Raw genomic sequence first — 22,190 nt, 5'->3', positions numbered from 1 at the left:
CTCTTTCCCCTCTCTCTCCCACCCTCCCCTCTCTCTCCCACCCTCCCCTCTCTCCCACCTCCCACCCTCCCCTCTCTTCCTCCCACCCTCCCCTCCCCCCACCCTCCCTCCTCCTTCCTCCCCTCTTCACCCACCCCCCTCTCTTCTCCCACCCCCCTCTCTCCCACCCCCCTCTCTCTCCCACCCCCTCTCTCCCACCCCCTCTCTCCCCCACCCCCCCTCCCTCCCCACCCTCCCCTCTTCTCCCCACCCTCCCCTCTCACTCCACCCTCCCCACCCCCACCCCCTTCCACCCACCCTCCCCCACCCTCTCTCTCCCCACTCCTCCCCACCCTCCCCCTCTCTCTTCCACCCACCCTCCCCTCTCTCCCACCCTCCTTCTTCTCTCCCACCCCCCCTTCTCCCCACCCCCCTTCTTCTCTCCCACCCTCCCCTCTCTCTCTCCAACCCTCCCCCTCTCTCTCCCACCCTCCCCCTCTCTCTCTCCCACCCTCCCCCCTCTCTCCCAACCTCCCTCTCTCTCTCCACCCCTCCTCTTCTCTCCCACCCTCCTCTCTCTCTCTCCCACCCTCCTCCCCCCCTCCTCTCTCTCCCCCACCCTCCCTCTCTCTCCCCCACCCTCCCCTCCCACCCTCCCTCTCTCTCCCACCCTCCCTCTCCTCCCACCCTCCCCCTCTCTCTCCCTCCCCTCTCTCTCCCACCCTCCCCTCCTCTCTCCCACCCTCCCCCTTCCTTTTTTTCTGTGGAAAAGCTTTAAAGATAGTTATCTCTTCACCTACCATGAGTCATGATGCTGAGGACACAGACACACGAGCTGGCACGCACACACACCTGGCAGTGTGTTCATTAGGCCCTCCTCCCCCGAGGCTACACGCTCCACTTACCCACAATGCACCCCTCACCCAGACCTCACTGGGTCAATTAGCCTGATATCAATAATAGCTTTAGTGTGAGAGAGACAGGATTATGTCAATAATGATATGCCTCTCCTCTCCTTAGCATCCTGTCCTTAGCCTCCTCTCCTTAGCCTCCTGTCCTTAGCCTCCTGTCCTTAGCCTCCTGTCCTTAGCCTCCTGTCCTTAGCCTCCTCTCCTTAGCGTCCTGTCCTTAGCCTCCTCTCCTTAGCCCTCTCTCCTCTCCTTAGCCTCCTGTACTTAGCCCTCTCTCCTCTCCTTAGCCTCCTGTCCTTAGCCCTCTCTCCTCTCCTTAGCCTCCTCTCCTTAGCCTCCTCTCCTTAGCGTCCTGTCCTTAGCCTCCTGTCCTTAGCCCTCTCACCTCTCCTTAGCCTCCTGTCCTTAGCCCTCTCTCCTCTCCTTAGCCTCCTCTCCCCTCTCCTCTCCTTAGCCTCCTCTCTGCTCCCCTCTCCTTAGCCTCCTCTCCTTAGCCTCCTCTCTGCTCCCCTCTCCTCTCCTTAGCCTCCTCTCCTTAGCCTCCTCTCTGCTCCCCTCTCCTTTCCTTAGCCTGCTCTCCTTAGCCTCCTCTCCTTAGCCTCCTCTCTCCTCTCCTTAGCCTCCCTCCTTCCTCCTCTGCCTTAGCCCCTCTCCTTAGCCTCCTCTCCTTAGCCTCCTCTCCTTCCTCCTCTCTCTGCTCCCTCTCTCTCCCTCTCCTTAGCCTCCCTACCCTCTCCCTCTCGCTCCCCTCTCCCTCTCCCTTCCTCTCCTGCCTCCTTCTCCCCCTCCCCCTCTCCTCCTCCTGAGCCTCCTCTCCTTAGCCTCCTCTCCCCTCTCCTCTCCGCTCTCCTCTCCTTAGCCTCCTCTCCACTCTCCTCTCCTCTCCTTAGCCTCCACTCCCCTCTCCTTAGCCTCCTCTCTCTCTCCTCTCCTTTCCGCTCCCTCTCCTCTCCCCCTCCCCTCTCCTCTCCTTAGCCTCCTCCGCTCCTCTCCCTCTCTGCTCCCCTCCCCTCCCTCCTCTCCGCTCCCCCTCTCCTCTCTCCTTAGCCTCCTCTCCCCTCTCCTCTCCCCTCTCCTCTCCTTAGCCTCCTCTCCCCTCTCCTCTCTGCTCCCCTCTCTCCTCTCTCCCCCTCTCTCTGCTCCTCTCCGCTCCCCTCTCCTCTCCTTAGCCTCCTCTCCCCTCTCTCTCTCTCCTCCTCTCCCCCTCTCCTCTCCTTAGCCTCCTCTCCCTCTCCGCTCCTCCCCTCTCCCTCCCTTAGCCTCCTCTCCCTCTCTTCTCCTCTCCCTCCTTAGCCTCCTCTCCCCTCTCCTCCGCTCCCCCTCTCCCTCCCCTTAGCCTCCTCTCCTTAGCCTCCTCTCTGCTCCCCTCCCCTCTCCTCTCCGGTCCCCTCTCCTCTCCTTAGCCCCCTCTCCTTAGCCTCCTCTCTGCTCCCCTCCCCTCTCCTCTCCGGTCCCCTCTCCCCTCCTTAGCCTTCTCTCCTCTCTGTAGCCTCTCCTCTCTCTCTGTCTCTCTCTCTTTCTCTGTAAATCTCTTGTTGTTCATTTGACCTCCAGAACTGCTGGAGCGAGTCACTGATTTGCTGAACCTGCCTCTTCAGCTCCCACTGCGGACTGTGTGTGTATGTGGGTCTGTGCATGCCTCCGTGTGTTTACGTGTGCATATTTGTGCACATCTCATCTTTAGAGTGTATACTATACACAGCCTGTGTAGCTCCAGAGCACGGGCCTGGATTATGCTGCTCTGCCTGCTGCTCTGTCCGCTCAGGGCTCACCATGGCTGGGTTGGGCTGCTAGGATAATCCCAGGCTTCAGGCCAAGAGGTATATGGAGAGAGACTGGCTCTTTGATGCCCGGAGAATTATATAGGATAGAGAGGGGAGGGGAGGATGTTTGGGTTCTATGAGGAGGTTGGGGGGCTTGGTGTGTGTAGCTGTGGAGGGGAGGATGTTTGGGTTCTACGAGGAGGTTGGGGGGCTTGGTGTGTGTAGCTGTGGAGGGGAGGATGTTTGGGTTCTATGAGGAGGTTGGGGGCTTGGTGTGTGTAGCTGTGGAGGGGAGGATGTTTGGGTTCTATGGGGAGGTTGGGGGCTTGGTGTGTGTAGCTGTGGAGGGGAGGATGTTTGGGTTCTATGAGGAGGTTGGGAGGCTTGGTGTGTGTAGCTGTGGAGGGGGAGGATGTTTGGGTTCTATGGGAGGTTGGGGGGCTTGGTGTGTGTAGCTGTGGAGGGGAGGATGTTTGGGTTCTATGGGGAGGTTGGGGGGCTTGGTGCTTGGTGTGTGTAGCTGTGGAAGGGAGGATATTTGGGAGTTCTATGAGGAGGTTGGGGGGCTTGGTGTGTGTAGCTGTGGAGGGGGAGGATGTTTGGGTTCTATGAGGAGGTTGGGGGCTTGGTGTGTGTAGCTGTGGAGGGGGAGGATGTTTGGTTCTATGGGGAGGTTGGGGGGCTTGGTGTGTGTAGCTGTGGAGGGGAGGATGTTTGGGTTCTATGGGGAGGTTGGGGGGCTTGGTGTGTGTAGCTGTGGAGGGGAGGATGTTTGGGTTCTATGGGGAGGTTGGGGGGCTTGGTGCTTGGTGTGTGTAGCTGTGGAGGGGAGGATATTTGGGTTCTATGAGGAGGTTGGGGGGCTTGATGTGTGTAGCTGTGGAGGGGAGGATGTTTGGGTTCTATGAGGAGGTTGGGGGCTTGGTGTGTGTAGCTGTGGAGGGGAGGGGATGTTTGGGTTCTATGGGGAGGTTGGGGGCTTGGTGTGTGTAGCTGTGGAGGGGAGGATGTTTGGGTTCTATGGGGAGGTTGGGGGCTTGGTGTGTGTAGCTGTGGAGGGGAGGATGTTTGGGTTCTATGGGGAGGTTGGGGGCCTGGTGCTTGGTGTGTGTAGCTGTGGAGGGGAGGATATTTGGGTTCTATGAGGAGGTTGGGGGCTTGATGTGTGTAGCTGTGGAGGGGAGGATGTTTGGGTTCTATGAGGAGGTTGGGGGCTTGGTGTGTGTAGCTGTGAAGGGAGGATGTTTGGGTTCTATGGGGAGGTTGGGGGCTTGGTGCTTGGTGTGTGTAGCTGTGGAGGGGAGGATGTTTGGGTTCTATGAGGAGGTTGGGGGGCTTGGTGTGTGTAGCTGTGGAGGGGAGGATGTTTGGGTTCTATGAGGAGGTTGGGGGCTTGGTGTGTGTAGCTGTGGAGGGGGAGGATGTTTGGGTTCTATGGGGAGGTTGGGGGGCTTGGTGTGTAGCTGTGGAGGGGAAGATGTTTGGGTTCTATGGGGAGGTTGGGGGCTTGGTGTGTGTAGCTGTGGAGGGAGGATGTTTGGGTTCTATGGGGGAGGTTGGGGGGGGCTTGGTGCTTGAGGAGTGTGTAGCTGTGGAGGGGAGGATATTTGGGTTCTATGAGGAGGTTGGGGGGCTTGGTGTGTGTAGCTGTGGAGGGGAGGATGTTTGGGTTCTATGGGGAGGTTGGGGGGCTTGGTGTGTGTAGCTGTGGAGGGGAGGATGTTTGGGTTCTATGAGGAGGTTGGGGGCTTGGTGTGTGTAGCTGTGGAGGGGAGGATGCTTGGGTTCTATGAGGAGGTTGGGGGGCTTGGTGTGTGTAGCTGTGGAGGGGAGGATGTTTTGGGTTCTATGGGGAGGTCGGGGGGCTTGGTGTGTGTAGCTGTGGAGGGGAGGATGTTTGGGTTCTATGAGGAGGTTGGTGTGCTTGGTGTGTGTAGCTGCGGAGGGGAGGATGTTTGGGTTCTATGAGGAGGTTGGGGGCTTGGTGTGTGTAGCTGTGGAGGGGATGATGTTTGGGTTCTATGGGGAGGTTGGGGGGACTTGGTGTGTGTAGCTGTGGAGGGGAGGATGTTTGGGTTCTATGAGGAGGTTGGTGGGCTTGGTGTGTGTAGCTGTGGAGGGGAGGATGTTTGGGTTCTATGGGGAGGTTGGGGGGCTTGGTGTGTGTAGCTGTGGAGGGGAGGATGTTTGGGTTCTATGAGGAGGTTGGTGGGCTTGGTGTGTGTAGCTGTGGAGGGGAGGATGTTTGGTTTCTATGGGGAGGTTGGGGGGCTTGGTGTGTGTAGCTGTGGAGGGGAGGATGTTTGGGTTCTATGGGGAGGTTGGGGGCTTGGTGTGTGTAGCTGTGGAGGGGAGGATGTTTGGGTTCTATGGGGAGGTTGGGGGCTTGGTGTGTGTGTAGCTGTGGAGGAGGATGTTTGGGTTCTATGAGGAGGTTGGTGGGCTTGGTGTGTGTAGCTGTGGAGGGGAGGATGTTTGGGTTCTATGAGGAGGTTGGGGGCTTGGTGTGTGTAGCTGTGGAGGGGGAGGATGTTTGGGTTCTATGAGGAGGTTGGGGGCTTGGTGTGTGTAGCTGTGGAGGGGAGGATGTTTGGGTTCTATGAGGAGGTTGGTGGGCTTGATGTGTAGCTGTGGAGGGAGGATGTTTGGGTTCTTGAGGAGGTTGGGGGGCTTGGTGTGTGTAGCTGTGGAGGAGGATGTTTGGGTTCTATGAGGAGGTTGGGGGGCTTGGTGTGTGTAGCTGTGGAGGGGAGGATGTTTGGGTTCTATGAGGAGGTTGGGGGCTTGGTGTGTGTAGCTGTGGAGGGGAGGATGTTTGGGTTCTATGGGGAGGTTGGGGGCTTGGTGTGTGTAGCTGTGGAGGGGAGGATGTTTGGGTTCTATGGGGAGGTTGGGGGGCTTGGTGTGTGTAGCTGTGGAGGGAGGATGTTTGGGTTCTATGAGGAGGTTGGGGGCTTGGTGTGTGTAGCTGTGGAGGGGAGGATGTTTGGGTTCTATGGGGAGGTTGGGGGCTTGCTTGGTGTGTGTAGCTGTGGAGGGAGGGTGTTTGGGTTCTATGAGGAGGTTGGGGGGGCTTGGTGTGTGTAGCTGTGGAGGGGAGGATGTTTGGGTTCTATGGGGAGGTTGGGGGGTGCTTGGTGTGTGTAGCTGTGGAGGGGAGGATGTTTGGGTTCTATGGGAGGTTGGGGGCTTGGTGTGTGTAGCTGTGGAGGGGAGGATGTTTGGGTTCTATGAGGAGGTTGGGGAGCTTGGTGTGTGTAGCTGTGGAGGGAGGATGTTTGGGTTCTATGGGGAGGTTGGGGGCTTGGTGCTTGGTGTGTGTAGCTGTGGAGGAGGATGTTTGGGTTCTATGGGGAGGTTGGGGGGCTTGGTGTGTAGCTGTGGAGGGAGGATGTTTGGGTTCTATGGGGAGGTTGGGGGCTTGGTGTGTGTAGCTGTGGAGGGAGGATGTTTGGGTTCTATGGGGAGGTTGGGGGGCTTGGTGTGTGTAGCTGTGGAGGGGAGGATGTTTGGGTTCTATGGGGAGGTTGGGGGCTTGGTGTGTGTAGCTGTGGAGGGAGGATGTTTGGGTTCTATGGGGAGGTTGGGGGCTTGGTGTGTGTGTAGCTGTGGAGGGGGAGGATGTTTGGGTTCTATGAGGAGGTTGGGGGCTTGGTGTGTGTAGCTGTGGAGGGGAGGATGTTTGGGTTCTATGAGGAGGTTGGGGGGCTTGGTGTGTGTAGCTGTGGAGGGGAGGATGTTTGGGTTCTATGGGGAGGTTGGGGGGCTTGGTGCTTGGTGTGTGTAGCTGTGGAGGGGAGGATGTTTGGGTTCTATGAGGAGGTTGGGGGGCTTGGTGTGTGTAGCTGTGGAGGGGAGGATGTTTGGGTTCTATGAGGAGGTTGGGGGGCTTGGTGTGTGTAGCTGTGGAGGGGAGGATGTTTGGGTTCTATGGGGAGGTTGGGGGGCTTGGTGTGTGTAGCTGTGGAGGGGAGGATGTTTGGGTTCTATGGGGAGGTTGGGGGCTTGGTGTGTGTAGCTGTGGAGGGGAGGATGTTTGGGTTCTATGGGGAGGTTGGGGGGCTTGGTGCTTGGTGTGTGTAGCTGTGGAGGGGAGGATGTTTGGGTTCTATGAGGAGGTTGGGGGCTTGGTGTGTGTTGCTGTGGAGGGAGGATGTTTGGGTTCTATGAGGAGGTTGGGGGGCTTGGTGTGTGTAGCTGTGGAGGGGAGGATGTTTGGGTTCTATGGGGAGGTTGGGGGGCTTGGTGTGTGCTTGGTGTGTGTAGCTGTGGAGGGGAGGATGTTTGGGTTCTATGGGGAGGTTGGGGGGCTTGGTGTGTGTAGCTGTGGAGGGGAGGATGTTTGGGTTCTATGGGGAGGTTGGGGGGCTTGGTGTGTGTAGCTGTGGAGGGGAGGATGTTTGGGTTCTATGAGGAGGTTGGGGGCTTGGTGTGTGTAGCTGTGGAGGGGAGGATGTTTGGGTTCTATGGGGAGGTTGGGGGGCTTGGTGTGTGTAGCTGTGGAGGGAGGATGTTTGGGTTCTATGAGGAGGTTGGGGGCTTGGTGTGTGTAGCTGTGGAGGGGAGGATGTTTGGGTTCTATGAGGAGGTTGGGGGCTTGGTGTGTGTAGCTGTGGAGGGAGGATGTTTGGGTTCTATGGGGAGGTTGGGGGCTTGGTGTGTGTAGCTGTGGAGGGGAGGATGTTTGGGTTCTATGAGGAGGTTGGGGGGGCTTGGTGTGTGTAGCTGTGGAGGGAGGATGTTTGGGTTCTATGGGGAGGTTGGGGGGCTTGGTGTGTGTAGCTGTGGAGGGGAGGATGTTTGGGTTCTATGGGGAGGTTGGGGGCTTGGTGTGTGTAGCTGTGGAGGGGAGGATGTTTGGGTTCTATGGGAGGTTGGTGGGCTTGGTGTGTGTAGCTGTGGAGGGAGGATGTTTGGGTTCTATGGGGAGGTTGGGGGCTTGGTGTGTGTAGCTGTGGAGGGGAGGATGTTTGGGTTCTATGAGGAGGTTGGGGGGCTTGGTGTGTGTAGCTGTGGAGGGGGAGGATGTTTGGGTTCTATGGGGAGGTTGGGGGGCTTGGTGTGTGTAGCTGTGGAGGGAGGATGTTTGGGTTCTATGAGGAGGTTGGGGGGCTTGGTGTGGGCTGTGGAGGGAGGATGTTTGGGTTCTATGAGGAGGTTGGGGGCTTGGTGTGTGTAGCTGTGGAGGGAGGATGTTTGGGTTCTATGGGGAGGTTGGGGGCTTGGTGTGTGTAGCTGTGGAGGGGAGGATGTTTGGGTTCTATGGGGAGGTTGGGGGCTTGGTGTGTGTAGCTGTGGAGGGGAGGATGTTTGGGTTCTATGGGGAGGTTGGGGGCTTGGTGTGTGTAGCTGTGGAGGAGGATGTTTGGGTTCTATGAGGAGGTTGGGGGCTTGGTGTGTAGCTGTGGAGGGGAGGATGTTTGGGTTCTATGGGGAGGTTGGGGGGCTTGGTGTGTGTAGCTGTTGGAGGAGGATGTTTGGGTTCTATGGGGAGGTTGGGGGGCTTGGTGTGTAGCTGTGGAGGAGGATGTTTGGGTTCTATGGGGATGGGGAGCTTGGTGTGTGTAGCTGTGGAGGGGAGGATGTTTGGGTTCTATGGGGAGGTTGGGGGGCTTGGTGTGTGTAGCTGTGGAGGAGGATATTTGGGTTCTATGAGGAGGTTGGGGGCTTGGTGTGTGTAGCTGTGGAGGGGAGGATGTTTGGGTTCTATGAGGAGGTTGGGGGGCTTGGTGTGTGTAGCTGTGGAGGAGGATGTTTGGGTTCTATGGGGAGGTTGGGGGGCTTGGTGTGTGTAGCTGTGGAGGAGGATGTTTGGGTTCTATGGGAGGTTGGGGGGCTTGGTGTGTGGAGCTGTGGAGGGAGGATGTTTGGGTTCTATGGGGGAGGTTGGGGGCTTGGTGTGTGTAGCTGTGGAGGGGAGGATGTTTGGGTTCTATGAGGAGGTTGGGGGGCTTGGTGTGTGTAGCTGTGGAGGGGAGGATGTTTGGGTTCTATGGGGAGGTTGGGGGGCTTGGTGTGTGTAGCTGTGGAGGGAGGATGTTTGGGTTCTATGGGGAGGTTGGGGGCTTGGTGCTTGGTGTGTGTAGCTGTGGAGGGGAGGATGTTTGGGTTCTATGAGGAGGTTGGGGGCTTGGTGTGTGTAGCTGGAGGGGAGGATGTTTGGGTTCTATGAGGAGGTTGGGGGCTTGGTGTGTGTAGCTGTGGAGGGAGGATGTTTGGGTTCTATGAGGAGGTTGGGGGGCTTGGTGTGTGTAGCTGTGGAGGAGGATGTTTGGGTTCTATGGTTGGGGGGCTTGGTGTTGGAGGGGAGGATGTTTAGGTTCTTGGTTGTTTAGGGGCTTGGTGTGTAGCTGTGGAGGAGGATGTTTGGGTTCTATGGGGGAGGTTGGGGGGCTTGGTGTGTGTAGCTGTGGAGGGGAGGATGTTTGGGTTCTATGGGGAGTTGGGGGGCTTGGTGTGTGTAGCTGTGGAGGGGAGGATGTTTGGGTTCTATGGGGAGGTTGGGGGCTTGGTGTGTGTAGCTGTGGAGGGGAGGATGTTTGGGTTCTATGGGGAGGTTGGGGGCTTGGTGTGTGTAGCTGTGGAGGGAGGATGTTTGGGTTCTATGAGGAGGTTGGGGGCTTGGTGTGTAGCTGTGGAGGGAGGATGTTTGGGTTCTATGAGGAGGTTGGGGGGCTTGGTGTGTGTAGCTGTGGAGGGGAGGATGTTTGGGTTCTATGGGGAGGTTGGTGGGCTTGGTGTGTGTAGCTGTGGAGGAGGATGTTTGGTTTCTATGAGGAGGTTGGGGGCTTGGTGTGTGTAGCTGTGGAGGGGAGGATGTTTGGGTTCTATGAGGAGGTTGGGGGCTTGGTGTGTGTAGCTGTGGAGGGAGGATGTTTGGGTTCTATGGGGAGGTTGGGGGCTTGGTGTGTAGCTGTGGAGGGGAGGATGTTTGGGTTCTATGGGGAGGTTGGGGGCTTGGTGTGTGTAGCTGTGGAGGGGAGGATGTTTGGGTTCTATGAGGAGGTTGGGGGGCTTGGTGTGTGTAGCTGTGGAGGAGGATGTTTGGGTTCTATGGGGAGGTTGGGGGCTTGGTGTGTGTAGCTGTGGAGGGAGGATGTTTGGGTTCTATGGGGAGGTTGGGGGGCTTGGTGTGTAGCTGTGGAGGGGAGGATGTTTGGGTTCTATGGGGAGGTTGGGGCTTGGTGTGTGTAGCTGTGGAGGGGAGGATGTTTGGGTTCTATGGGGAGGTTGGGGGGCTTGGTGTGTGTAGCTGTGGAGGGAGGATGTTTGGGTTCTATGAGGAGGTTGGGGGGCTTGGTGTGTGTAGCTGTGGAGGGGAGGATGTTTGGGTTCTATGGGGAGGTTGGGGGGCTTGGTGTGTGTAGCTGTGGAGGGGAGGATGTTTGGGTTCTATGGGAGGTTGGGGGCTTGGTGTGTGTAGCTGTGGAGGGGGAGGATGTTTGGGTTCTATGGGAGGTTGGGGGGCTTGGTGTGTGTAGCTGTGGAGGGGAGGATGTTTGGGTTCTATGGGGAGGTTGGGGGCTTGGTGTGTGTAGCTGTGGAGGGGAGGATGTTTGGGTTCTATGGGGAGGTTGGGGGGCTTGGTGTGTGTAGCTGTGGAGGGGAGGATGTTTGGGTTCTATGGGGAGGTTGGGGGCTTGGTGTGTGTAGCTGTGGAGGGAGGATGTTTGGGTTCTATGAGGAGGTTGGGGGCTTGGTGTGTGTAGCTGTGGAGGGGAGGATGTTTGGGTTCTATGAGGAGGTTGGGGGCTTGGTGTGTGTAGCTGTGGAGGGGAGGATGTTTGGGTTCTATGGAGGAGGTTGGGGGCTTGGTGTGTGTAGCTGTGGAGGGAGGATGTTTGGGTTCTATGGGGAGGTTGGGGGCTTGGTGTGTGTAGCTGTGGAGGGGAGGATGTTTGGGTTCTATGGGGAGGTTGGGGGGCTTGGTGTGTGTAGCTGTGGAGGGAGGATGTTTGGGTTCTATGAGGAGGTTGGGGGCTTGGTGTGTGTAGCTGTGGAGGGGGAGGATGTTTGGGTTCTATGGGAGGTTGGGGGGCTTGGAGCTGTGGAGGGGGGATGTTTGGGTTCTATGAGGAGGTTGGGGGCTTGTGTAGCTGTGGAGGGGAGGATGTTTGGGTTCTATGGGGGAGCTGTGGATGGGAGGATGTTTGGGGGGGAGGGCTTGGTGTGTGTAGCTGTGGAGGGAGGATGTTTGGGTTCTATGGAGGTTGGGGGGCTTGGTGTGTGTAGCTGTGGAGGGGAGGTTTGGGTTCTATGGGGAGGCTTGGGGGCTTGGTATGGGTCTATGGGAGGTTGGGGGCTTGGTGTGTAGCTGTGGAAGGGAGGATATGTTGGGTTCTATGAGGAGGTTGGGGGCTTGAGGGGAGGATATGTGTTGGGGGGGCTGGTGGAGGGGAGGATGTTTGGGTTCTATGGGGAGGTTGGGGGGCTTGGTGTGTGTAGCTGTGGAGGGGAGGATGTTTGGGTTCTATGGGGAGGTTGGGGGGCTTGGTGCTTGGTGTGTGTAGCTGTGGAGGGGAGGATGTTTGGGTTCTATGAGGAGGTTGGGGGGCTTGGTGTGTAGCTGTTGGGGTTCTATGAGGCTTGGTGTGTGTAGCTGTGGAGGGGAGGATGTTTGGGTTCTATGAGGGAGGTTGGGGGGCTTGGTGTGTGTAGCTGTGGAGGGGGAGGATGTTTGGGTTCTATGGGGAGGTTGGGGGCTTGGTGTGTGGTGTGATGTTTTGGGTTCTATGTAGCTGTGGATGGGAGGATGGGTTCTATGTTTGGTTCTATGGAGGATGTTGCCCTGAGGTTTGGGGGTGTGTAGCTGTGGAGGAGATGTTTGATGTTTGGGGGCTTGTGTCTAGCTGTGGGGAGGATGTTTGGGTTCTATGGGGAGGTTGGGGGGCTTGGTTGGGGGGGGTTGGGGGCTTGGTGTGTGTAGCTGTGGAGGGGAGGATGTTTGGGTTCTATGGGGAGGTTGGGGGGCTTGGTGTGTAGCTGTGGGAGGGGTTCTATGGGGAGGTTGGGGGCTTGGTGGAGGATGTTTGGGTTCTATGGGAGGTTGGGGGGCTTGGTGTGTAGCTGTGGAGGAGGTGTGTGTGGAGGGGAGGATGTTTGGGTTCTATGAGGAGGTGGGGAGGTTGTGGAGGGGAGGATGTTTGGGTTCTATGAGGAGGTTGGGGGCTGTGTAGCTGTGGAGGAGGATGAGGATGGGGAGGTTGGGTGTGTAGCTGTGGAGGGGAGGATGTATGGGGAGGTTGTTTGGTGTGTGTAGCTGTGGAGAGGAGGATGTGGTTCTATGTGTGTAGCTGTGGAGGAGAGGATGTTTGGGTTCTATGGGGAGGTTGGGGCTTGGGCTTTCTATGGGGGGGGGCTTGTGTGTAGCTGTGGAGGGAGGATGTTTTGGGTTCTATGAGGAGGTTGGGGGCTTGGTGTGTGTTGCTGTGGAGGGAGGATGTTTGGGTTCTATGAGGAGGTGGGGGCTTGGTGTGTGTAGCTGTGGGGGAGGATGTTTTGGTTCTATGGGGAGGTTGGGGGGCTTGAGGTGGAGGGGAGGATGGGGGCTTGGTGTGTGTAGCTGTGGAGGGAGGATGTTTGGGTTCTATGAGGAGGTTGGGGGCTTGGTGTGTGTAGCTGTGGAGGGGGGAGGTTGGGGGCTTGGTGCTTGGTGTGTAGCTGTGGAGGAGGATGTTTGGGTTCTATGAGGAGGTTGGGGGCTTGGTGTGTGAGTGGAGGGGAGGATGTTTGGGTTCTATGAGGAGTTTGGGGGGCTTGGTGTGTAGCTGTGGGAGGGAGGATGTTTGGGGGAGGTTGGGGAGCTGTGTGGAGATGTTTGGGTTCTATGGGGAGGGTTGGGAGGTTGGGGGATGTTTGGGTGCTATGGGGAGGGTTAGGGCTGGTGCTTGGTGTGTGTAGCTGTGGAGGAGGATGTTGGGTTCTATGAGGGAGGTTGGGGGCTTGGGTGTGTTGCTGTGGAGGGAGGATGTTTGGGTTCTAACAAGGGAGGTTGGGGGCTTGGTGTGTAGCTGTGGAGGGGAGGATGTTTGGGTTCTATGGGGAGGTTGGGGGCTTGGTGTGTAGCTGTGGGGGATGTTTGGATTCTATGTGTGTTGGGGGCTTGGTGTGTGTAGCTGTGGGGAGTTTGGGTTCTATGGGGAGGTTGAGGATGTTTGGAGGGGAGGATGTTTGGGTTCTATGAGGAGGAGGTTGGGGGGCTTGGTGTGTGTAGCTGTGGAGGGAGGATGTTTGGGTTCTATGGGGAGGTTGGGGGCTTGGGATGTTTGGGTTCTTGGTGTGTAGCTGTGGAGGGAGGATGTTTGGGTTCTATGAGGAGGTTGGGGGCTTGGTGTGTGTAGCTGTGGAGGAGGGGAGGATGTTTGGGTTCTATGGGGAGGTTGGGGGGATGTTGGTGTGTAGCTGTGGAGGGAGGATGTTTGGGTTCTATGGGGAGGTTGGGGGCTTGGTGTGTGTAGCTGTGGAGGGGAGGATGTTTGGGTTCTATGATGCCAGGTTCTATGAGGAGGTTGGGGGCTTGGTGTGTAGCTGGAGGGGAGGATGTTTGGGTTCTATGGGGAGGTTGGGGGGCCTGGTGTTTGGGGGAGCTTGGTGTGTGTATCTGTGGAGGAGGATGTTTGGGTTCTATGGGGAGGTTGGGGGCTTGGTGTGTGTGTAGCTGTGGAGGGAGGATGTTTGTGTAGCTGTGGAGGGGGAGGATGTTTGGGTTCTATGAGGAGGTTGGGGGCTTGGTGTGTGTAGCTGTGGAGGGGAGGATGTTTGGGTTCTATGAGGAGGTTGGTGTGTAGCTGTGGATGGGAGTGTGGGTTCTATGAGGAGCTGTGGTAGCTGTGGAGGGGAGGATGTTTGGGTTCTATGAGGAGGTTGGGGGCTTGGTGTGTGTAGCTGTGGAGGGGAGGATGTTTGGGTTCTATGAGGAGGTTGGGGGCTTGGTGTGTGTGTGAGGGGAGCTGTGGAGGGGAGGATGTTTGGGTTCTATGAGGAGGTTGGGGGGCTTGGGGGAGGATGTTTGGGTTCTATGTGGGCTTGGTGGGGAGGGGAGGATGTTTGGGTTCTATGGGGAGGTTGGTGGGCTTGGTGTTGGGGGCTTGGTGTGTAGCTGTGGAGGGGGGATGTTTGGGTTCTATGAGGGAGGTTGGTGGGCTTGGTGTGTGTAGCTGTGGAGGAGGATGTTTGGGTTCTATGGGGAGTTTGTGGGGGCTTGGTGTGTGTAGCTGTGGAGGGAGGATGTTTGGGTTCTATGGGGAGGTTGGGGGCTTGGTGTGTTTAGCTGTGGAGGGGAGGATGTTTGGGTTCTATGGGGAGGTTGTGGAGGAGGATGTTTGGGTTCTATGCAGGGAGGTTGCTTGGTGCTTGGTGTGTGTGGGAGGATGTTTTGGGTTCTGTGGAGGGGGTTCTATGAGGAGGTTGGATGTGTAGCTGTGGAGGGAGGATTGGGTTCTATGGGGAGGTTGGGGGGCTTGGTGCTTGGTGTGTGTAGCTGTGGAGGGGATATTTTGGGTTCTGTGGGAGGAGGTTGGGTTCTATGGGGGCTTGGTGTGTGTAGCTGTGGAGGGGAGGATGTTTGGGTTCTATGGGGAGGTTGGGGGGCTTGGTGTGTGTAGCTGTGGAGGGGAGGATGTTTGGGTTCTATGGGGTAGCTGTGGAGGGGAGGATGTTTGGGTTCTATGGTTGGGGGCTTGGTGTGTAGCTGTGGAGGGGAGGATGTTTGGGTTCTATGTTGGGGGCTTGGTGTGTAGCTGTGGAGGGAGCTGTGGAGGGGAGGATGTTTGGGTTCTATGGGGAGGTTCTAGCTGTGGAGGGGAGGATGTTTGGGTTCTATGGGGAGGTTGGGGGGAGGATATTTGGGTTGGTGTGTGTAGCTGTGGAGGGGGAGGATGTTTGGGTTCTATGGGGAGGTTGGGGGGCTTGGTGTGTGTAGCTGTGGAGGGAGGATGTTTGGGTTCTATGGGGAGGTTGGGGGCTTGGTGTGTGTAGCTGTGGAGGGGAGGATGTTTGGGTTCTATGAGGAGGTTGGGGGCTTGGTGTGTGTAGCTGTGGAGGGGAGGATGTTTGGGTTCTATGGGGAGGTTGGGGGGCTTGGTGTGTGTAGCTGTGGAGGGGAGGATGTTTGGGTTCTATGGGGAGGTTGGGGGGCTTGGTGTGTGTAGCTGTGGAGGGGAGGATGTTTGGGTTCTATGAGGAGGTTGGGGGGCTTGGTGTGTGTAGCTGTGGAGGGGAGGATGTTTGGGTTCTATGGGGAGGTTGGGGGCTTGGTGTGTGTAGCTGTGGAGGGGAGGATGTTTGGGTTCTATGGGGTGGTTGGGGGATGTTTGGTGTGTGGGGGGCTTGCTGTGGAGGGGAGGATGTTTGGGTTCTATGGGGAGGTTGGGGGCTTGGTGTGTGTAGCTGTGGAGGGGAGGATGTTTGGGTTCTATGGGGAGGTTGGGGGGCTTGGTGTGTGTAGCTGTGGAGGGGAGGATGTTTGGGTTCTATGAGGAGGTTGGGGGGGGAGGATTTTGGTGTGTGTAGCTGTGGAGGGGAGGGGAGGATGTTTGGGTTCTATGGGGAGGTTGGGGGCTTGGTGTGTGTAGCTGTGGAGGGGAGGATGTTTGGGTTCTATGGGGAGGTTGGGGGCTTGGTGTGTGTAGCTGTGGAGGGGAGGATGTTTGGGTTCTATGGGGAGGTTGGGGGGCTTGGTGTGTGTAGCTGTGGAGGGGAGGATGTTTGGGTTCTATGGGGAGGTTGGGGGGCTTGGTGTGTGTAGCTGTGGAGGGGAGGATGTTTGGGTTCTATGAGGAGGTTGGGGGGCTTGGTGTGTGTAGCTGTGGAGGGAGGATGTTTGGGTTCTATGGGGAGGTTGGGGGGCTTGGTGTGTGTAGCTGTGGAGGGGAGGATGTTTGGGTTCTATGGGGAGGTTGGGGGGCTTGGTGTGTGTAGCTGTGGAGGGGAGGATGTTTGGGTTCTATGGGGAGGTTGGGGGGCTTGGTGTGTGTAGCTGTGGAGGGGAGGATGTTTGGGTTCTATGAGGAGGTTGGGGGGCTTGGTGTGTGTAGCTGTGGAGGGGAGGATGTTTGGGTTCTATGAGGAGGTTGGGGGGCTTGGTGTGTGTAGCTGTGGAGGGGAGGATGTTTGGGTTCTATGAGGAGGTTGGGGGGCTTGGTGTGTGTAGCTGTGGAGGGGAGGATGCTTGCATTTTGGAACGTGTGAGGCAGATGTGTCAAACTGCGATTTTTACATGTAGAGAGGAGAGTGGTGTGTGTTTGGCACAATATGCAAACATTATGCATGTCTTAGACTGGGTAGTCCGTGCATACTGCAAACAGTATGCATGTCTTAGACTGGGTAGTCCGTGCATACTGCAAACAGTATGCATGTCTTAGACTGGGTAGGCCGTGCATACTGCAAACAGTATGCATGTCTTAGACTGTGAGGCAGTCCGTGCATACTGCAAACAGTATGCATGTCTTAGACTGGGTAGAGTGGTGCATACTGCAAACAGTATGCATGTCTTAGACTGGGTAGGCCGTGCATACTGCAAACAGTATGCATGTCTTAGACTGGGTAGGCCGTGCATACTGCAAACAGTATGCATGTCTTAGACTGGGTAGGCCGTGCATACTGCAAACAGTATGCATGTCTTAGACTGGGTAGGCCGTGCATACTGCAAACAGTATGCATGTCTTAGACTGGGTAGGCGTGCATACTGCAAACAGTATGCATGTCTTAGACTGGGTAGGCCGTGCATACTGCAAACAGTATGCATGTCTTAGACTGGGTAGGCCGTGCATACTGCAAACAGTATGCATGTCTTAGACTGGGTAGGCCGTGCATACTGCAAACAGTATGCATGTCTTAGACTGGGTAGGCCGTGCATACTGCAAACAGTATGCATGTCTTAGACTGGGTAGGCCGTGCATACTGCAAACAGTATGCATGTCTTAGACTGGGTAGGCCGTGCATACTGCAAACAGTATGCATGTCTTAGACTGGGTAGGCCGTGCATACTGCAAACAGTATGCATGTCTTAGACTGGGTAGGCCGTGCATACTGCAAACAGTATGCATGTCTTAGACTGGGTAGGCCGTGCATACTGCAAACAGTATGCATGTCTTAGACTGGGTAGTCCGTGCGGGACGGAGGGAGGGAGAAAGTGGTTTCCTCTCATCTTTCCCTCCTGGGGAAGGTTGCTGTGGTCATGGAAATGGGGAAAAATAGCCTCCAACCTTCAGTCATTCTGTCCATCCCATCACCCACTTACCCCCTCACCCCTAGCAGGACAATGCTCACTTCTTCTCCTCTCCTGATGTGTGTGTGTTGGCCACTGTACGTTGGACAGCCAGGCCTGTTGCTAGGCTACGGACAGGAAGTGTCCTGCATAGTAAATGTATCTGAGGGGATCTGTGTAATGGAGTTGGCAGTGGACGCACACACACACACAAACATACACACACACACACACACAAGCAATTACGCACACACTCACGAGCACATACACTCATCAACTGGTTGGTGCTATGAGGCTTGAGACAGCAGATCTAGGTCAGGAAGGCATGCGAGAATAACAAATTAACGAATTAAAAAAAAAGGAACGACGCTTTACATTCTGAATCAGTCTTAGGGAAGAGAAGGGCTTTCCTTGCTATGAGAGTTGACACACACACCCCACCAACACGTGTGTGTGTGTGTGTGTGTGTGTGTGTGTGTGTGTGTGTTGGTGTGGACTTTGAGGTCAATAGACTGCTGTATTCTGGTAATTCTATTGTTTTTGTCAAACAAAGAGTCTTTTGTAGTTGCGGAATTGGGGCAGAGTGATCCTAAAAGAAAAAATGTCTCCAAGAACGTGTGTGTGTGTGTGTGTGTGTGTGTGTGATGAAACTTATGGACTCTACTGTGGCCTGTATGAGTCAGAGTGGTAGCTCATTGGCCTGTAACTAGTCATTGCTTAATTCCCCACATCCTCTCCTTCTCTCTTTCCCTTCCCCTCCCCTCCCCTTCCCCCCTTCCCTACTCACCTCCCCATCCCCCCTTCCCTCCTCCCCTTCCCCCCTTCCCTCCTCCCCTCACCTCCTCTTCCCTCCTCCCCTTCCCTCCTCCCCTCACCTCCTCTCACCTCCCCTTCCCCCTTCCCTCCTCCCCCTCCCCTTCCCCACTTTGCTCCTCCCCTCCCCTTCCCCACTTCCCTCACCTCCACTTCCCTCCTTCCCTCCTCCTCTTCCCTCCTCTCCTCCCCTCACCTCCTCTTCCCTCACCTCCCCTTCCCCCCTTCCCTCCTCCACTCCCCTTCCCCACTTCCCTCCTCCCCTCCCCCACTTCCCTCACATCCCCTTCCCCCTTCCCTCCTCCCCTTCCCTCCTCCCTCCCCCTTCCCCACTTCCCTCCTCCCCTCCCCTTCCCTCCTCACCTCCTCTTCCCTCACCTCACCTTCCCCCATTCCCTCCTCCCCTCCCCTCACCTCCTCTTCCCTCCTCCCCTCACCTCCTCTTCCCTCCTCACCTTCCCCCTTCCCTCCTCCCCTCCCCTCACCTCCTCTTCCCTCCTCCCCTCACCTCCTCTTCCCTCCTCCCCTTCCCTCCTCCCCTCACCTCCTCTTCCCTCACCTCCCCTTTCCCCCTTCCCTCCTCCTCCTCCCCTTCCCCACTTCCCTCCTCCCTCCCCTTCCCCACTTCCCTCCTCCCTCCCCTTCCCCCTTCCCTCCCCTTCCCCCTTCCCTCACCTCCCTTCCCCTCCTCCCCTCCCTTCCCCCTTCCCTCACCTCCCCTTCCCCCTTCCCTCCCTCCTCCCCTCCCCTTCCCCACTTCCCTCACCTCCCCTTCCCTCCTCCCCTCACCTCCCCTTCCCCCTTCCCCTCCCCTTCCCCACTTCCCTCACCTCCTCTTCCCTCCTCCCCTCCCCTTCCCTCCTCCCATCACCTCCTCTTCCCTCCTCCCCTCCCCTCACCTCCCCTTCCCCCCTTCCCTACCATTCCCTCCTCCCGTCCCGTCCCCCTTCCCTCCTCCCCTTCCCTCCTCCCCTTCCCTCCTCCCCTTCCCTCTTCCCCTTCCCTCCTCCCCCTTCCCTCCTCCCCCCTTCCCTCCTCCCCTTCCCTCCTCCCCCTTCCCTCCTCCCCTTCCCTCCTCCCCTTCCCTCTTCCCCTTCCCTCCTCCCCTTCCCTCCTCCCCTTCCCTCCTCCCCTTCCCTCCTCCCCTTCCCTCTTCCCCCCTTCCCCCTCCCCTTCCCTCCTCCCCTTCCCTCCCTCCCCTTCCCTCCTCCCCTTCCCTCCTCCCCTCACCTCCCCCTTCCCTCCTCCCCTTCCCTCCTCCCCTTCCCTCCTCCCCTTCCCTCCTCCCCTTCCCTCCTCTTCTCTTCATTAATGTCTCTTCTATTCTGATTCTGTTCTTTATTCTCTCCTAGAACTAGGATCATTCAAGTAAAAACATTCCCCCCTGTTTCCTGCTGTTCTTCTGGTTAATGATCAACATTAGGTCATTCATCTTAAAGGAAAGTTCCTCCCTAAAACTATCTTTAGGTATTTGTTTCATTAACCCATTGTTGAAGTTTGTCTTGTCAGCCATCCCGTTTTCAAGATATGTAACTTTCAAAACGCATATGATGCATCATGATGCAAAGCGCATCACACGGAGATGACTTCTCTATTTTGAAAGTTACATATCTTGAAAACGTGATGGCTGACAAGACAAACTTCAACAATGGGTTAATGAAACAAATACCTAAAGATAGTTTTAGGGAGGAACTTTCCTTTAATCTTAGGTCATTAACTAATTATCTTCTATCTGCCTCAGGGTCGTCATGTCAAGACAGGGCAACTTGCAGCCATCAAGGTCATGGATGTCACCGGGGTAAGTCTCTCTCTCTCACACACACACACACACACACACACACACACACACACACACACACACACACACACACACACACACACACACACACACACACACACACACACACACACACACACACACACACACACACACACACACACACACACACATTCTAAGGTGCATATGTGTGTGTAGAATTGTAATGTGTGTGTGTTCCAGGATGAGGAAGAGGAGATTAAAGCAGAGATCAACATGTTGAAGAAGTACAGCCACCATCGGAACATTGCCACCTACTACGGTGCCTTCGTCAAGAAGAACCCTCCTGGCATCGACGACCAGCTGTGGGTACGTGTGTGTGTTTGCATCCATGTGCACCTGCGTGCGTATGTGCACAGGTGTGTGTGTGTGGTAACCTTTCTTTGTCTCTCTCTCTCTTTGTCTCTCTCTTTGTCTTTGTCTCTGTCTCTCTCTTTGTCTCTCTCTCTCTCTCTCTCTCTTTGTCTCTCTCTCTCTTTGTCTCTCTCTCTCTCTCTCTTTGTCTCTCTCTCTTTGTCTCTTTCTCTCTGTCTCTCTCTCTCTCTCTCTCTTTGTCTCTCTCTCTCTCTCTCTCTCTCTCTCTCTCTGTATCTCTTTGTTGCTCTCTCTCTCTCTCTTTGTCGCTCTCTCTCTCTTTGTCGCTCTCTCTCTCTCTTTGTTGCTCTCTCTCTTTGTTGCTCTCTCTCTCTTTGTTGCTCTCTCTCTCTTTGTTGCTCTCTCCCTCTCTCTTTGTCTCTCTCTCTCTCTCTCTCTCTCTCTTTGTCTCTTTCTTTGTCTCTCTTTCTCTTTCTTTGTCTCTCTTTGTCTCTCTCTCTCTCTCTCTCTCTCTCTCTCTTTGTCTCTCTCTCTTTGTCTCTCTCTCTTTCGCTTTGTCTCTCTCTCTCTCTTTCTCTTTGTCTCTCTCTCTCTCTCTTTGTCTCTCTCTCTTTGTCTCTCTCTCTTTGTCTCTTTCTCTCTCTCTCTCTCTCTCTCTCTCTCTCTCTCTCTTTGTCTCTCTCTCTCTCTCTGTCTCTCTCTCTCTCTCTGTATCTCTTTGTTGCTCTCTCTCTCTCTCTTTGTCGCTCTCTCTCTCTCTTTGTTGCTCTCTCTCTCTTTGTTGCTCTCTCTCTCTTTGTTGCTCTCTCTCTCTCTCTTTGTCTCTCTCTCTCTCTTTGTCTCTCTCTCTCTTTGTCTCTTTCTTTGTCTCTCTTTCTCTTTCTTTGTCTCTCTTTGTCTCTCTCTCTCTCTCTCTCTCTCTCTCTCTTTGTCTCTTTGTCTCTCTCTCTCTCTCTCTCTCTTTCTCTCTCTCTCTTTGTCTCTCTCTCTCTTTGTCTCTCTCTCTCTCTCTCTCTTTGTCTCTCTCTCTCTCTCTCTCTCTCTTTGTCTCTCTCTCTCTTTGTCTCTCTCTCTCTCTCTCTCTCTCTCTCTCTATTTGTCTCTCTCTGTATCTCTCTGTCTCTGTAGTTGGTGATGGAGTTCTGTGGGGCGGGCTCAATAACAGATCTGATTAAGAACACCAAGGGGAACTCACTAAAGGAGGAGTGGACTGCCTACATCTGCAGAGAGATCCTCAGGGTAAGTATTGCTAATATTTAGTGCTGAGAGATTAACATTTCGGTTAGTCAACAACTTGTTGACTAACATGAGTTCAATTATTGAAATGACATTTCTAGGTATCTCTACCTGAAATACATGATCTAAGTGATTGATAGTTGGTATTCAGCGGTCATAAAACTATGCCTTATTTACTTTGAAGAACTACTAATCAAATCAAAATCAAAACCCCAAACAGCAAGCAATGCAGGTGTAGAAGCACGGTGGCTAGGAAAAATTCCCTAGAAAGGCCAGAACCTAGGAAGAAACCTAGAGAGGAACCAGCAAATGAGGGGTGGCCAGTCCTCTTCTGGCTGTGCCGGGTGGAGATTATAACAGAACATGACCAAGATGTTCAAATGTTCATAAATGACCAGCATGGTCAAATAATAATAATCACAGGCAGAACAGTTTAAACTGGAGCAGCAGCACGGCCAGGTGGACTGGGGTCAGCAAGGAGTCATCATGCCAGGTAGTCCTGAGGCATGGTCCTAGGGTTCAGGTCCTCCGAGAGAGAGAAAGAAAGAGAGAATTAGAGAGAGCATACGTAAATTCACACAGGACACCAGATAGGACAGGAGAAGTACTCCAGATATAACAAACTGACCCTATCCTCCCGACACATAAACTACTGCAGCATAAATACTGGAGGCTGAGACATATATCTATAGAACAATACAACCAACAAATTCAGAGTGATCTGAAATTACCAACCATATCTCTCTCTTTCTCTTCATCCCATTCTCTGTCCCTCCTTCTTTCTCTACCTCTCTACCTCTTTCTCTACCCGTCTCCTCTCTCTCTCTACCTCTCTCTCTCCAGGGTCTGACCCATCTCCACCAGCACAAGGTCATCCACAGAGACATCAAGGGTCAGAACGTGCTGCTGACGGAGAACGCAGAGGTCAAACTGGGTGAGACAGACAGACGGACACAAAGGCATTTGTTGGTTTTAACAATAAATTGTTTATTTTTCAAGACCAATTCCTACACAGAATTGCTGAACATGTCACCTTCTTCAGTTTCCACATTGATTCATGCACCAGACAGGCAGACAGATATGTAAAATAATTGACTGACTGACTGAGTAATTGATTGATATGCTGATTGGTCTCTGGTCAGTGGACTTTG

At 55.4% G+C, this 22,190-nt stretch overlaps 1 pseudogene; it reads left to right on the top strand.

Annotated features, from left to right (window-relative positions):
• Positions 1-22,190, top strand: part of LOC135543389 (TRAF2 and NCK-interacting protein kinase-like) — a 52,958-nt pseudogene that overhangs the window by 9,490 nt on the left and 21,278 nt on the right.

This window comes from Oncorhynchus masou, chromosome 7 (assembly GCF_036934945.1).
Source record: "Oncorhynchus masou masou isolate Uvic2021 chromosome 7, UVic_Omas_1.1, whole genome shotgun sequence".
NCBI classification, from domain to species: Eukaryota; Metazoa; Chordata; class Actinopteri; order Salmoniformes; family Salmonidae; genus Oncorhynchus; species Oncorhynchus masou.
Note: the sequence above shows the minus strand (reverse complement) of the source record. Positions and strands in the feature narration are given on the sequence as shown.